Genomic DNA, 17,353 nt, shown 5'->3' with positions numbered 1-17,353 from the left:
CAAGGTAGTTTGAGCCGAGAGCTTTAAATAATACAATACAAAGAATTGTTCAAATATATGAAACAATCTCACATTTAAACTGTAAATAGACTGCTTAGATAAGTTATGTTTCGTGTGGAATATTATTTTCAGAAAGCCTATTAAAACATCTGCTCCTGGGCGCAAATGACCATAGTACTGCCAGAAGAGAGGTGCAATACTGTGCCTGCCCATATTGAAACTCTGGTTATCCACAGTGCAGCTCCTGAGTTCATTTACATATTAAAACTCCCTGGAAGTGCACTACAGCACTGTAAAGCACATGAGCTACTCAAACCTAAAGTACGTGTCATTGAGCATCGTAGAGTTTGTCTCCTAACTGAGGCACCGGATCAACATGCTACAGAGCACAGAGCAAATCGTGAAGGGAGATATGGAAGTGGCCTGGCAACTGTGATCAGATTTATCACGCACTAAATATATCATTTGCACTATAATTTGAGGATAATCAAATTATGTATGTTGCACAGGAATGGGCAACACGTACATTCTTTTTTGCGTTCTTGTTTTTACTTAAGTACCTGAAGTGACAAAAAAGTTATACGGTATTAGTTGTCTAGCACAAACCACTTGATATCCCTTTCTTTACAATGGGTGTGGGGAACAAAATGGGAAAATGCTTGCACACACAGACACATCTATGCTGAACTCATCAAGTTAGAGAAATGATTTTCAAATTACACCATTTATTAGTACATTAAATGTAATGTAGAGATAACCTCCGTTCATGGATGTCTGACTTATAATTAAGCAAATCCTTTCCACTTGAAATTTAAATAACGGTTTGAGGCACAGGGGAGAAATGAGAGATTACTGTTCATTATACTGTTAGGATTTTTATGTCATTCACTTCATAACTTGTATCTATGCACATCAGATATGTTATCAGGAAACAAAGGCTTTGTGTAGAGCTGTAGAACATATTCTTGCACTGCATTATCATTGTTTGAGTTACTCAGCAAGAAGCCAGGTAAATATAGTCTGAAATTAATGTGTTACCTCGAAGCAATGAAATCTGAAGTAATACCAATAATGAGACTCCATTCCCCAGAAACCTACCACTATAATTCCTAATTCCCTCATTTGTAGAGAATTTAGACTGAATGAATACGTTGCAATCTACTGGGGATACTATTAATAAAAACGATGGTTCCATAGCTACTGTCCAAATATGGACAAAAGTATTTCCTGACAGGCAAGAAAAATAACAGGGGGGGGGGGGGGCAGGGGGGATGAACAGCTTAAATAGGAGGACACATTTAAGGCCAAAAGTCTCCCCTATGAGCAAATAATGATACAAACATGATAATGATACACATGGATCTGATTCCCCAGGGTGCAGCTGTGTTATAGCGTGCTGCACAATGACCTAACACAGTAAATGCAGGGGACCATGACTTCTCCTGGCTAAAAGCATGGATAAGACAGGACTTCAACAAGAAAGACTGGCTAAAACGAATAAACAGGGTATTAGAGCTATCTGGAAGGCTACTGAGTAAAATGGGAAATGTAAGTGTTCTTTCTTCAGGATGAGCCATGCTTAAACTCAAGGACACACTCATGTGTTGAGCTTTTGCACCTCTTTCGTTTTAAAAGCTCTCATTTATTTTGTTGCTCCTCTGATATTTTGTGACATAACTAGTTGGCGATATAAAAACCAAAGTTGCAGATTTAAAAACAAGACGTAGAATGCATGTTCTTAGCAATATCCTTGATAGTGTTGTACCATCATTCATTGACTTGCATAACATGTCAGTAATCCTACAGTATGCTTCTGGACAAACACTCCTCAAGCACATTAATCTTGCAAAAGATGCACTGGGTTACTAGGAAGAGTAGTGAAGAAGTTAATGTCTTTATATAGTTATTTTATATAGCTCAATTTCCTTATATGCGAACCTGCAAATTCCTCATCATTTAAGACCCTCTTAGAATAACAAATGCAGACAATCGTGCTGTATGTACAAGCAAATATCTGAATGATTTTCTGTCTGATGAGGTTGGCTGTGCTTTTCGTCCCAGTTTTCCATGTTTTCATGCTCATTTTTGAAAAATAACTATAATTATACATTTTAACCTGTTTTGGCTGGGCCACAACAGCAGGGCCAGCCCTACAAACGCAAATGTCTGTGACGGACTGAGTGAGTGACTGAGTGTGTGATGAAGTTACACCATTGGTCGGCCGAGTTATGAAGTCACACCATTGGTCGGCCGGAGTCACGTGTGTTAGGTCCAGCCATATATTAGGTTTTAACCTGGTCTTGTTTATTGACAACACTGATTTGAAAAATTTTTGACTGGGACATGATAATGTGTTTTGGGGTTGTTGGGGGGTTTTTTTTAGAGAGGGAACATTTCTCTCATTTTAACCATACCACATTGCTAACTTGCTATTTCATTTCTTTTCAGTAAACATTATACTAGTATTGTGCAAAGAAACATAACTCGGAAATAGTTACAGATGAAACATACATTTGACTTAAGTTTTAAACTTTTGATGCCACATCCCCTCTCAAAAGAAATAGCTTTGCAAATTTTCTGTAGACCAAATAAATGGGTTTAACAGGCCGTTATCCAGTCAAAGCATTATCAGTTGCCTTTAGCAATTCATGGTGTATTTATAGTAAAAGAACAGTTACAGACACCAACAGTTGAACCTTATGAGGAATGTCACCACTTCAATCTGCCTGTCAAAATTGATTGTGACATTGTAAATGAGCACAGATATATCTGTCTATGGCATGTTTATACATCAGGGAGCAGTTTTGGATTAATTGCTTCGGTTGCTAAATTTGGAATCAAACATCATCTTTTCATATATCTGGACAGCCATTTCCATTCAAAAACTTGGTCGGTAAAAAGAGTGCTTCCAAAAAATGTGCAATTTAACAAAACCGTAAGCGTTGCAGAGAGTAGCGTCTTTCCACTGGTCATGCTTTCAGGGTCACACACACCATGGGGCCCTCTGAAAGCAGTTCTGCAGCTGCTCTTTGTTTTTATGAAGTGTTCATAAATAAAAAAGACAAATTTTTAAAAAGGAAAAGGAGATACCCACCATGAGAATATTGTTGTTTTCTCTTGCGGGCCTATCTATTTGACTATTGAGACCCAGTGGCCCTGCACTTGGCCTTTTGAGAGACATTGATTGGTGAGGCAGCAGTACACACATGGGATGTTTTCATTGGGCATTACAATAGAGATTAAGAAACACTGAGACCAGCAGCAGAGGGCTATCATGGCTACAGTGGTAGTTCAGTAACAGCCACCCGCATGCAAGATCATCACTCAGCTTTTACAGTGTTTCCCTCTCTTTCTGGAAAAGTATGTTTGAAAAGCAATAAATCGAGAGGAGGTCCGGACAGACTGAGCAATAAGTACTACAATCCACATTTCTCAATGACCACAGAAGAAGAGCTCAGATTCATTTCATCTGGCTTGAGCCATCATTACTGTTGTGTATACGCGTATGTACATATGTACATCTACCATGGCCCGAAGTATATCAATTGCAGTTCAGACAGATCATATTGGATGCTCTGAGGATATTCTAATCCAGCACATTTACTTTGTGACATGGACTCGCTGTACACAACTATGGGCACACAGATGCTGAGGATTTAACGTAATAAATATTTAAATATTAAAAAATCTTTGGTGGGGATTGGGAGGTGAAGGGGTTGATGACCTGTATCAGGAGAACCAGTCTCTTCGTAGACACTGTAGTGACTGACCCAATGCTTTTATTGACCTTTCCGCATTCTGTATTTTGGACAAAGACAAATGCTTCTCACCTTGATATTTGATATACCTTCATAGACTGCTTCCTAAGAAAATGTAATCCCCCCGAAAATATGGCAGTTTTTTTTCTCTAAAAATTTCATTTGATATATCTTACCATTTGTGACAAATCACTCATTCCTTTTAGTCTCTTTTTTGGTTCGTGACAACCTATATCAGGTCAATATCTGCTGAAATGTGCTCTAAATAAGCTCCATGGACAGTATTGAAGTATGGCATCTCTTGGCAATGGACCATTTTGAGTATCTAAATGTTATGTTTCCCAGTGTGGTTGGACATCTCATGGTTACATATAGTTCAGCCTGGCATATGAAGACAAAGTACCTGTGCAATAGTGTATGTCACGGGAGAATTAAATTAATGTGATTAATTCATCCTGTTTAAACTCAAAAGGCTTCCCTTGAGAATGAGCTCTCTGGCAGGGCTTTTCTTTACCGTCACCCTTTCAAATAATGACTTGTTATGTAAAGACAGTAAGGACAACGTGTTGCAATGGAAAAATTATCTAGAAAAAAATCTGTTGCATGACAAGCAGGTTCAAGGTGGATTCCACCCGAATGATATTCCCCTACATTCATGAGCACTCGTTGTGGGAAAGTTGGATGTTTGAAGAAAATGAAGGATAAAAGACACATTTTCAAGGTGAAAGGAGCTTTTGTCCAGGTCCGAATCTTTATGCTTTGCATTGCCTTCTGGGAAGGCTCCGGTGACCTATTGTGTGAAACCTTTGTTCCTACCATAGGATGTGACACCTCTGGGATGTTAGTGGATCATCTCACTAGAGGTAACCATGGTAATGCATCATCAGCTTCTATGCTGTATCATGGGATTACAAATTTCATTATGCTCTTGAGTTTATCTTTTAATGTGAAATTATTTATCAGTTCTAATGTTAAACAACCTGATCCCACTATTTAACAGGAAATGTGCAAAATGTGCAGATGCACTAAAAGTACATAAACGGACGAAACATGTAGATACCTGCACCATATTTACACAAAACAACACATCTATTTTTATACCAAGTTGTTTTTTGTCAATATTTAATTATTTGTTTGGGATAATATAATGAAATATCCCGAAATGATTCATAAATACAGTTTTCTGCAAAGATTAGACTTTAACTTCTAATATAGAATCAGTACAAAAAAACAAATTAAGTATTAAGTTATGATTTTCATCTGACTTATTAGTAGTTTTATTTTGTTTCAGCACAGAAGCTTATGATAAAACTGGTATTTCTCTTAAAGGGATGATTGGATGACCTTTGACCTCTGTAGAAGTCTTCCTCTAAACCCAGATTATAAACAGAAAAAATATGCTGGGTTTTTTGTTTTGTTTTTTTGTTTTATTTTAATGGATGATGGAAATTTTAATTAAATTATTCAATTAAAATTTAATGATCAAACAAAACCGTTTCAACATCTCTTTATTGTCTAAGGCCTGGTCATGTTAATTCATATGAAATATGAAGGAAAGGTTTGCTGACCACACTGTTTACAAAAAAGTCAAGACTTGCTTTTGTAGTAATGTTGTCCTCAAAATTATTCTCATCATACTATAAATGGGAATACCTTTGCAACTGATGTCAAAACAAACAAGTTCACACTCTGCAATTAAAACGTTCATTATTAAGTATTATTAAGCAGGAAACTAAAGGTAAAATAAAGCAAATTGGTTAGAGAGAAACTAACTAACCTCTACCTTCAAGTAACATTATAGCACCTGTTTGTGAATAAACATTTATTTTACTACAAAGTAACCAAAGTAAAGGGAGTATGGCAAGACAGATACTGTGTGTGCCTTGATATGCAGATGATTGGGGATACATTAATTTAGAATGTCATTAATACAATAATAATTATTGTATACTGCGCCAGAATTGTTCAAACTCTTTCAGCTTGGAATTGAAGAGTTCAAAGTGACAAGATACAGTTTACTTATGAAATCTGCAGGCATAAAGATATAGCATGTTGGAGAATTACAAAGAGAAATACATTGAGAATAGTGGGGACCAAAAAATCCATAAGTGACAAGCGAGAGAGAGAGACAGAAAGAGAGAGAGATGTGAGTTACCCAATGGCTTTGGTTTATCACCACACATGAACCTTACCCGGCTCAAGTGGACCTGTCTCAGTCAATCCCTGCACACACATCTCAACAAAACCACCACTTATCGACTTCAAAAAAACCACTTGCTCCTGCCAAGAATGTGCTCCAGCCTCCTGGGACTGGACTGCAGCTCTGTTTCCCACTGGCCACTCTGTGCTCCTCACTAGTGCCAGCCTAGTCTGTCTACAGCACGCATACATCATTAGGTTATAGTTCAGTTCTTCTTTTCCTAACTTTAGAGTCTGTATTGGTCATATCTGTAGACTCCACAGGCACATTGGACTGGGCCAAAATCCAAACTGCATGAAACTATTTAATGTGCACATAAACATTTACATATATTAATAATGTGCATATTCCTTATAACTGACATTTATGTAATAATGTGTACATTCCTCAAAACCACAGTTATGTTAATGGGTCTTCTGGGCATGGCTAATTGAGTTTTTCTTTATAGCACAAATTATGCTTGACTTTCACATAATGGGCTGAATATTTAAAAAGATTGCATTGACCAAAATATTGATTTGCGTTGTTGCATTACAGAAGACAAATATGCAACAAAGCAACTGCAAGCACTGCTTTAAAAAAATTAAAATAAACATAAACCTTTTCACCAGTAGTGCTCTGATTTTACCCATAGGGGTTCATTTTAAATACATGATACATGATGAATCCATGAAAAATTTGTCAGAGCTGTTTCATCCACTTATTATAAATGTTGTAATCCTTTGAACTGCACTGTTTCAAGCAATAATAATAATAATACTAATAATAATAATAATAATAATAATAATAATAATAATAATAATAATTAAACCGCAATGCCTGGATATGTAAATATGTACATGCTTGTGTGTTTAAGGCTCAGACAATTCATATGAGATCATCAAATGGATACATGTGAGCAGATCACTCCACCGCCTGCTGATCGAAGTCCTTCCTCCTTGGACAATGCAAAGGCCACTGCTGCATCACCCAACCAGCACTCTTTACTGGCTGCATCAGGAGTCCACTACAGGCCGTGGGGCACATCCACACACCGCAGTCTAGTCTCTCAGCAGGATGAGTCATCCAGGTGCCTGTGCAACACTCTAGGAGTGGGCAGCTGTTCTCTCTGTAACTGAACCTCAGTCCACAAGGACAGAACTATGAACATTTTACTTTTTTGCAATACACACTACCATGAGTTAAAATGACTGACAATAATGTTGCATAAGAATTGAAAAAAAAACATTCACACTTTTGATAGAATACACAATGACTTAGCAGCCAATTATTTAGCTTGACGTGATGACAACAATATAACAGACTAATAATACAAAGACACGCAACTAGCCTGGTATGCTGCTGTACACAGATTGGAATCTAAATAAATAAATAATGTCTGCCAAATATAGAGTGACAAGCTACAGTATTAGTGCGACTACATGATTCATATTCTTGCACCTGGGAAATGTAAAGGTCACTCTTGTGTAAGACATGCATGGTCTTACGACGTACTGTAACAAGAGGGCAAGCAATTTATTTCCAATAACAGCTTAACAAAAGGAATCAAATCACTGCGTTACATAAGCGGAGAGTAGACTGCGTACTTTGAGCTTTATTTCAGGACTACTTCACACATATGGGCAAAGCTGATGCACTCGCTATGGGGGATTATGAGGAATGCAATCAGTCACGACGTCATCCCAGTTCTCCTGCAGCAGCCAGCGCTGTCTGCTACCTGCGAGCGCGTCCCAGATGGGCATGGGTCTCAGCCGATCAGCGGCCACAGCGCTGAACACGAGACATTACCGCAGACTTAGAGCCGTTAATTCCTCCAGAGTATGGTCATGCCCCGCAGCCGAGCGCAACATGCACCATCACGTCTGTCGCGCTGAAGGGATCATGCCAGGGTCCGGAGCATGCGATTTTCCAGATAATCTGACCGGCTGAGGCCAAGGGCAGGGTTTATTTCATCTTGGACACATCACCAGAGCACTGCCAGGGGGCTGTCATGCACTGTTACGAAATCCATGCGGCTGAATCTGACGCGATGGGATTATTGAGTGCAAAGAAAAGCAGAACTGCGTCTGAAATCTGAATGTCACGGGGAAGAGGTGTTGCAGCAGCTGCCGTGAGGGACAATTAAGGACAGACTGCAACTTGCCCTTTTAACCTACTGCTACTCCTGGGTACACAGTGGGGAACTATTACACCAGAACAGATGAATGTAATGATGATATATGTTTACCTGTTATTTTAAAATCCTGACTGATAAGCATGTCAGGTCTGCAGGACTGCAAATACAAAACAATGAAATGGCATAACTTGCATATTTTCAATAAACTACAGGATAGAGGCAGGAAATGACAAAATGATGTGTAATGAATAAATTTATTATTCTGAAATCATGTGTTTGGGTTGTTTTAAAACACATTATAATATGTTACTAGCAAACTCATGCTCTCCCTAAATAATTATAGAGTACAGAGAGCAAGTGACGCTCATTAACATGTGACTAGGCCCACAACAATACAGTAACAATCACATTAACTGGCAGCTTCCTTTTATGCTAAAGACACATGTATGCCGCACACAGTTTTGTGCTAGAAAGTAGCTATAACTGGTGGCAACTAGAGGTGCATTCTGTCTGCTCGTTAAAAGTGTAAACTATTTGTTGGCAATCACAGGAGAGGGTCAGCTAGCTAGCTAATGAATGGACAAAATACAGGAACTAATCAGCACAATAGTTTTAAAAGTAAACTTGCATAGCATACCTAATATTAACCAGATTGTCATTTGCTGTTTGTAATACGTTAGCTATTCCAGGCTTGCTAGCATGAAATTTTATGTTATGTTACTGCGGTTCCTCCGATGTAGGTTCTATTTATACTTTTATAGATAGCATTTTACATTATACCCATTTATACAGCTGGATATGTACTGAAACAATTCAGGTTAAGTACCTTGCTCAAGGGTACAAAGCCAGTGTCCTACCCAGGAATCGAATCTATGACCTTTTGGTTACAAGCCCAGTTCCTTACCCACTGTGCTACACTGCCTTGCTATGTAGCTGTACTACCACACCAAACAAAAAGTTGTCAGTTCAATTTGCTGTGTTCCATTCATGATTCAGAACTTTGGTTAAGAAATGAAGAAAATAGAAAATTTTAAAGAAGGAAAATGTATAGAAACGAAGTCGTATATAGTGCTATTCGATAACTTGACGAAGATTGGTACACTTAGTTCCAAAACTGCATGAAGAAATAGAGCTTTTGTTGGTGTTGCTATTGTTGCTAGGAAAGTACAACAATGACAACAACCACAACAATAAGGGCTGTGCCAGATATCAATAGTCTTGGCTTATTGTACATGCAGTATAAGCCTCATAGAACCATGAGGCAGTTCATTGGACATGGTTTATGCTACATAAAACTTAACCTTGAGAGAACTTAACAAAAATTGACCATGAATACCCCCAGTGAGCATGAAATCAGATCTGGGTCTATTCAGCATTGTGTCTCAATAGTGAAGTCTCTAATTAGCCAGCGGAGTCTCTGGGCCTACCTGACAGCAACAAGGTAACAAGCCCCATCTCTCAGCAGGCATGAAGTGAATACTCAAATGAAAGGGCCCCTTTACAAACTTTGTGCCCAGCGAGCCAGGATTTTCGGACCTACACAAATGCGTCACTTCTGAATGCTTAAAAAGCAAATGTCGTGTGTTCAGTATACCACAGTATACTGGCAGTGTACCACATGAGAGAGTGTTAAAATGGTGACACTGTTCCAAGCACTTGGACGATGTTTTATATATGGCACCGGTAGTGATATCAGTGTCATCTTCCCAGAGCAACTGTCATGGGCCTTTACCCCCCCAGTGCTGAGATGAAGGTGTGAATGGGTTGGATAAGGCGAATAATTGAAAATAAATGGTGGTTTGCTGAGAAGTGACAGGGTGGAATATCTCCCACACGCCACAGGAACCTGAATCTGATATACCTTTCCTGCTGCTTTCACAGATAGAGAGCTGCCAAGGAGTTCTGCCAACAGCAGTTAAATAACAGCATCCTGTCCAACATGAAGATCTAGGTGTTCCTCTCAGGTATGGCCTCTTGCCACAGAGTGACTACTCACCTCCACATACTGGAAGGTTGCATTCACGGACGAAAGCTGAATGTTTTAAAGACCGCAATCTTTAATTTAGATAAAGGAAATATGGGGGCCCAGTATATGAGTGTACAGGATGAATACATTAAGATGATCATCTTAATCAAACATGACCTTGAGCTGCAGTATTTATTTGTGAAATTCACAGATATCAGATGTCTATGTAGATGATAATTTTTAGGCTCAAAAAATGTGGCCATTAAAATACACCAGTGACGCATGTTAACTTATACTCAGACAGGACATGTGCTGCATTTGAATGAGGTACTTGAAGAGAGAGTGAATAAATAGCGAATCACGATATCTGGATGGCTCCTTCATCAGAGGAACGCACAAGGCTCTGCCTCGACCACCAGCTGTCTCTGCTGTTCTCGTCCCGTTTGTTCAGAGGAGCTCACCAGGCAGTCCATCTGAAAGCCTGGTGGACTCGGGCCTGGCTGTGATAATGAGCTTCAGGCACAGATTTTATCCTCACCTGTGGATTCCGTCTGATCTAATCTGAGCCGCCACTGAAAAATCTGACAGCTCCGATTTAGAGGCAACAGCACTGCAGCACCGCGCCAGTTCTCTGCGCTTCATGAGAATGATTTTCACTCATTTCATAACAGGTGGTCAGTGCAAGTGGAAAGCAACACGAGCTCGAAACGGCAGAATATTCAACTGGCACAAATAAGGCCAACAGTAAAAACGAAGACCCCCCACAAAAAAAGATGAAAGCCCGGCCGAGCCTTTGACATCTGCGTTTTCTCTCTTTGCTCTGCCTGCCCGGAAAGGTCACATAGCTGCGGTTCAATAATAGTTTATTACTACTGGAGCAGGACTCCGGGCCGCCTGTGCTACTGAAACACTCCACTTTCCTCTGACACCAGCATTCCCTGCAAATAAAACCTATTAATTAGCATACTGAGGCAGTCAGCACGTAACAAGCAGGACAGAGCAAAATAGCTTGCAGCTGTGTGACTCTTTAAATAACAGAGCCAGGAGGGAGACTGAGGCGCAGACTCTGCCATCGAGCCAGGAGGCTGACTCCATCAGCAGACTGACCCACTGGGTTAAAGCGCTAAGCAACCCATATCAAAGCCCCGGGCAAGGCATTCATTTGTATGCACTTAATTAGATATGTACATAACTGTTTAGATGTCACAGAAGTTCCGCTGTAAATGTAAATGAGAGTAATGTCTGATACTGCCCGTTATAAATGATCTTTTTATGCATGCACTGGAAAGGAAACTCTCAAACATACAGAAAAAAACAAAGGCATTGAAAACATTCAATGCCTTTGATTTTTTTTCTTGTATTATTATAACAAAGACATGGAGAGGTGGGCATTAAAATGGCTTGCCAACTTTCTCTTGAAGTCTAATGCGAGTGTACAAACAAGCAGAGGCACTTCATAAATTAAGACCCTTGGCAAACTAAAATATGTGAGGTTTTGTTGCCATGGCCACATCATGTGGACTTTTAGGCAAAGACAGAATCCTTTAAAAGCAGCAAACAAAATTCTGAGGAATCAATCATGTACTAAAAGGCACAGTATGTTTGTTTGTTTTAGAACACTTTTGCTTATATTTGGTTCAATTTCCTTCACATCCTGACAGATATCAATAAATGAAAAGCTCTAAGGAAAAAAAAATCTCTCTGACTGCCCTCAGCTCTGAAATCAGCTACTCCTTTTTTATTATGTATCTTTTGCTCTGCTTGTGTTTCCCATTATAATACCTAATGGCCACGATTTCAATGTTTTGTTGTGATTCCTAAATAAGGGTAAAATAATATGTATGTATGTATGTATGTGTATGTGTGTGTGTGTGAGAGAGAGAGAGTGAGAGAGAGAGAGAGAGAGAGAGAGGGGGGGGGGGAGGGAGAGAGAGAGAAAGAGAGAGGGAGATATACTGTACATAGTTAATATGAGGGGTAGTTATATAGGAGGGGTAGTTAAATTGACTGAAATCAACCTTAATTTTTTTTAAACCACAGGTAGCCTAATACCATTGGCCTGTAGTGTAAGTAAAATAGGCACTAGAAGTTACAAGAAATATGCCAAAGAGAAGGAGTTGGGCTTAGATGTGTGGAGCAAAATAAAAATATTGCAGCAAAGCTATTCCCAGTGAGAAATTTCTTAAGATTTCCAGATTCAGTGTTCAGTATACACTCAGAAGGGTCCAGTTGATGGGCAGTAATGTTAACAGTAATGTTTTGCAATTGTGAGATGAGCATTGATGTTTCTCTTAATAGTGGTTTCCACCTTGCTACTCTCCCATGAATTCCATTTTTGCCCAATCTCTGTCTTTTTGTGGAGTCATGAACACTGAACTTAGTTGAGGCTAGAGAGGCCTGCAGTTCTTTAGATGCTCTTCTGAGATCTTTTGTGACTGCCTGGATGAGTTGTTGCTGCGCCCCGGGAGACATTTTGGCTTTGTAACCCTTTTTAGACTGCTATATTTCAACAACATCTAGTATTTCCTTTTATCATGATAGTGTGCTTGTAGAAACTTTGTAGTGAATGCTTCACTCTGATGGTAAGGTTCAATATAAGTGTATAGATTCAACAGGGCTGGCTGCAAACAAGCCTGGCTGTGTTCAATCAGCTGAATCTAAATATCAATTAAATTAGGTTAATTGGTTGATTGAATAACTAGGGAGGAAATACTTCTTCACATGGGTTATATGGGTGTTTCATAACCTTTTTCATTAAATAAATGAAATAATAATTTTAAAATGTGTTTTGTGTGTACTCTGGTTTCCTTTGTCTAATATGACATTTTATGACAAATCTGAAACCAGTCAGCGTGACAAATACGCAATAATTGAGGAAATCAGGAAGGGGCAAATCATTTTCAAGGCAGTCCAAATAACTCCAGCTATAATCAAATCACCTACTCCAAATTTCACCACCAGACTATAACACTTTGGTTAGAGTACATGTGTACAGATGCAGTGAGGACATGATCTATGAGGTTTTCTCTGTATTGTCTCATGTTATTCTTTCATCTCCTTAAATGGATTGTTTGCTTTCTGGAGTTTCAAATATTATTTCAGTTTTAGTATGTTTTTATTGGCCCAAAGGTTTTTGCATATGAGATCTTTCAGTCTTTATCCGTTGCAACTCCTCATCTATAAATTCATACATGAAGAAACTGTGTTCATAAACATAGCTGAAATCCTTCTGTTTCATAGTTCAACATAATCGTAGCTTTAACTTCAAGTTTAAAGTAGCTTGGCTATTGTCAGGCATGCAAGAACAAGTGACGCAGTAGCTATCCTTTGGCCAGGTCAGGTGCATCCAAATCATGCCCCCCTAGTCCTTCACATTGGGAGTGAAGAGCTCGCATCACTTGAATGTATGAGAATGAATTGAGAAGGAAAGGCGTACCGTTACAAAATAAAAGTGCCTTTTTTATGCAGCCACCCACACAGCCCTACCTCATCCCTGGACAGTGGAATGACCTTCCCCAATCAGTCAAGGAGGCAGATTCATTGGCCATTTTATGCAAGTCGAAACCCCCCTTTTCAGACTACTCTGCTGTCTTGCTTTTTAATAAAACACTAACCCTTTTCTCCCTTTATTTCACAGGTCTTGAGGCATGTACCTTGAGAGTGGCTTTTATATGTAACTTTGCATTTCTCTTGCGCTAGTCATGTTTTTTCACCATGTGAACCGGAATGATGTAAGTTGCCTTGGCTTCAGGAGATTGTGCTGCAAAATGACTGAATTGTAAATTTTCTGTCCCTTTTGATAGGGTGTTTCAGGCATGGACTTCTTGGGACACATCTTAGAGAAAGAGGTTATGGTGACAATAAGAGGAAAAGACACACCATTTAAAAGAGAAAACCGGGTTTTTTGTCCAAGTCAGTGTTTTGACACTTGTTAAGCTCTCCATCCCTAAAGGTCCAGATTGCTGCTTTGTTAACATGCTGTGTAAACTTCTATCAAACCACCACTTCTGCCAAATATTTACACTCATGTTTATCCTGTAATTATTTAAAAGGGATTAAGAGGCTCAAATGCCTGTAAGGAATTTGGTTCCCTACCAAAATATAAATGTCTAATATTTACTCTGACACCTTACTTCTATTTCCACAAATCCAGATAGCAGTTTTCTCATACATTAAGAAAATATATTGATGCTAAATGAGTGCCATTAATAATTATGTTTGACATTTCAATGCACTGTATTTTCTTATCTATGTATAGCCTGTATGGATAAAAAGTCCATTAGGTTTACTGTGTGGAAATGAACAGTTATGCCTATTGTTACATAAGAAAAACTGACTTGGGTAGGAGGGTCAAAAAGCAGGGGGTCACCGCGCCCCGAGGGGTTCAGTCCTAACTGCTGCACAGTTGTATCTTTCAGGGTCACATGTTTGTGAAGAGGCGGGGAAGGGCAAAGAACATGTTTATTAATTGGTTCTATTCTGGTTCTCCTTCCCTTTGGCCATATGTTGCTTTATAGTTTTTCGTATTCAGAAGTTCTGTGTCTTCTAAGGAAGTGTTAAGAGGGAAAGGGAAGGCGGTTCACGTCTTAGCTGAGCCAACTTTTCTTTAGAAGCATAGACTCTTTCTTTTTCCCCAGGGAAGGGCTTCGCTACTGCTTTGATGGAGTGAATCACCTTTTCCAGATCCTTCCCCCTTCCTCTCCATTTCTTTGTAGCACTTGTGGAAGAGGAACCATGGGCTTTCTTAAGTCCCTTCCAAGCCAATGAGTTCTGGGGACCGGTAAGCTCTGACTCAGTGACAAGGAATCCTGTCTACAAACCTAATGAACAAGTACCAAGATGGGAGGGTGTAGACTACTATCGCCATGATTCTGCACCTATTACAGAAGACCTGCTAAATTACATAGTGAATCACAGTATGTTTCCAGAATTGAAAAAGTTTTGCCAGGTCAGTACAATGCAAGCACATAAGTATAAACACTGATATTACAGTGTGCTGCATAACAATAGGAATAATTCTTTAGCACATATTTTATGATGTGGTTTAGCTTTATTCAGTGAAAAGCACTTCCAATAGATGAGCTAATTTAGACTTTAAAAAATGATCCAACCATCTCTTTGCAAAGCACAACAAATTAGCCATAGATTTTAGGCATTAGATATTTTGGGAACTAATAAATAAACACAGACATACAAATGGTGAAAAGGAAATACCATAATTACTTTCTTAGTGTCTTTTCTAGCCCTGTTAGCAAGGGCTAGAAAAGTTCACAGCACATACTTCACTCCCACTTTCCGCCAGTTCCTACTGCCCTGATGTGACCATGTGAAAGCTGTTGCTGAACTTCATTAACTTGTCTTTAATTCTCTTAGTAAACTACCTTTATCCTCTTTCTGTGTACTACTTTATGCTTAATGTAATTAAATGGCACCTGTACACAGTATATCTGAAGAATTCACCCCTTCCTCACCAACTACTGTACACAGCTGCTACTCTGGGCCCTGGTGCTCTCACACCTGGACTATCGTGATTATCTTCTCACTACTCAGTCTGCTTATACCGCTAAGCATCTGCTGCTAATACAGAATGCTGCATGACAAATATTCTTAAGCATGCTCATGTTACAGCCCTCCTCATGTAATTTCACTGGCTATTTGTTACAGGTCACAGTAAATTTAAAAACATTGGTACTAGCCAACAGGGCAGCGAACAGAACAGCTCCAGCGTATCTCCACCCAATGTTCAAACCCAACTCCTTGGTTAGATCCCTCCATTCCTCTTGTGACTGTATCTTTGTTTTCCACCCATGCCCATGTACATATACCTTATTACCAGCACCCTTATTACAAGCAATTCAAGTTGTCAAATTAAAAAAAACATTCCATCCCATAACAGTCTGTTTAAAATCAAAATCATTTTCTCACACACACATTTACACAATAATGACATTAACGGCTAATTACAGTCATGAGCTATGGCATCAGCAAGCAGTGATATATTTCTATTATGATATATCATTCTGTCTATTGTTGTAATCACCACGCTCACCAATTGGATTAGACCCCACTACACACACCCACCCCCCATGAAAAAAAAAAAAAAATCATTATTCTTGAATGGGATCTAACTTTCCTTTCAAATCTGAATCATAAATTGTCCAGAATATTACTATTTTGATACTACATAATAAAAATTTGCAATTTATAATTTTTTTTCAAGCAAATGATAATACAGTTCTTACAAAATTACAATAATCAATATACATGTATTTTTAAAAAATTATAAATTCAAGAAAAAGTTTTTTGAATGAATGAATCCTTGAAAGACCCATTTCATGGCACTAGTGTGTTTGAGGAAACATGCAGCTCACTAGTACTCTCCAGGTCAGCGGCAAATGCATTTAGATGTCTCAACAAGATAGTGTTTAAGCACGCTAATTGTTTTTCATTAGCATAATGACCTAACATTTATAACAGCTAAGCACCAAATTTAATTGAGAAAACATAAAAGACACAATGGGAACAAAAGCCCTAACGATGGCCCTGGTGTCTCAACAGAGACCCGGGTAAACTGATCCAAAGCTCCCCTCCTACCCCACATCACAAAGATGAAAAGGGAAGCTTGAAGCGTGAAGCGGTCATATTGTTTCCCAGGAAGCTTGTGTTTCAAACCTGGAAACCCGAGAATGCTTTTTCCCCAACAGGTGGCTTTCAGAGTTGTGACACTTGTACTGAGCTGTTTTCATTGCTTGGGTCAAGACCTGCCCTTGTCAGGTGTAAAGGTAATTCGTTGCCAGAGTAAGAGGTTTGACTTCGTCATTGGTGTTCCCAGTTGAGTTGATTCTATACATAATTTACCCAACAAATGAAAACATATTTGAGACTGCATGAAATTTCTATATTTCTATATACATACAGTTTACAGGAATAAAATGGAACTGTAGTAATTTTGACTCATTTTAGGTCCACTTTATTCAGCTGAACATACATAAGTTAAAACATACAGTGAGCTCCATAACGTTTGAGACGTTTTTCTTGATTTGGCTCTGTACTCCACAATTTTAGATTTGTAAACAAATGATTCATATGTGGCAAAGTTGTACATTCTCAGCTTTTATTTGAGGATATTTTATACACTTTGATTTTAACATTTAGAAATCACAGCACTTTTTGTCATTAGTCTCACCATTTCAGGGAGCCATAATGATCAGAACATAATACTATAGAAATGAAAGTAGTCATATTTAGTACTTTGTTGCAGATTTGATACAAGTGAATCTTGGTCTCACCTGTCAACAAGACTCTTTTCCAAA

The sequence above is a fragment of the Anguilla anguilla genome, chromosome 2 (genome assembly GCF_013347855.1).
Source record: "Anguilla anguilla isolate fAngAng1 chromosome 2, fAngAng1.pri, whole genome shotgun sequence".
NCBI lineage: Eukaryota > Metazoa > Chordata > Actinopteri > Anguilliformes > Anguillidae > Anguilla > Anguilla anguilla.
This window is presented reverse-complemented; position numbering follows the sequence as displayed.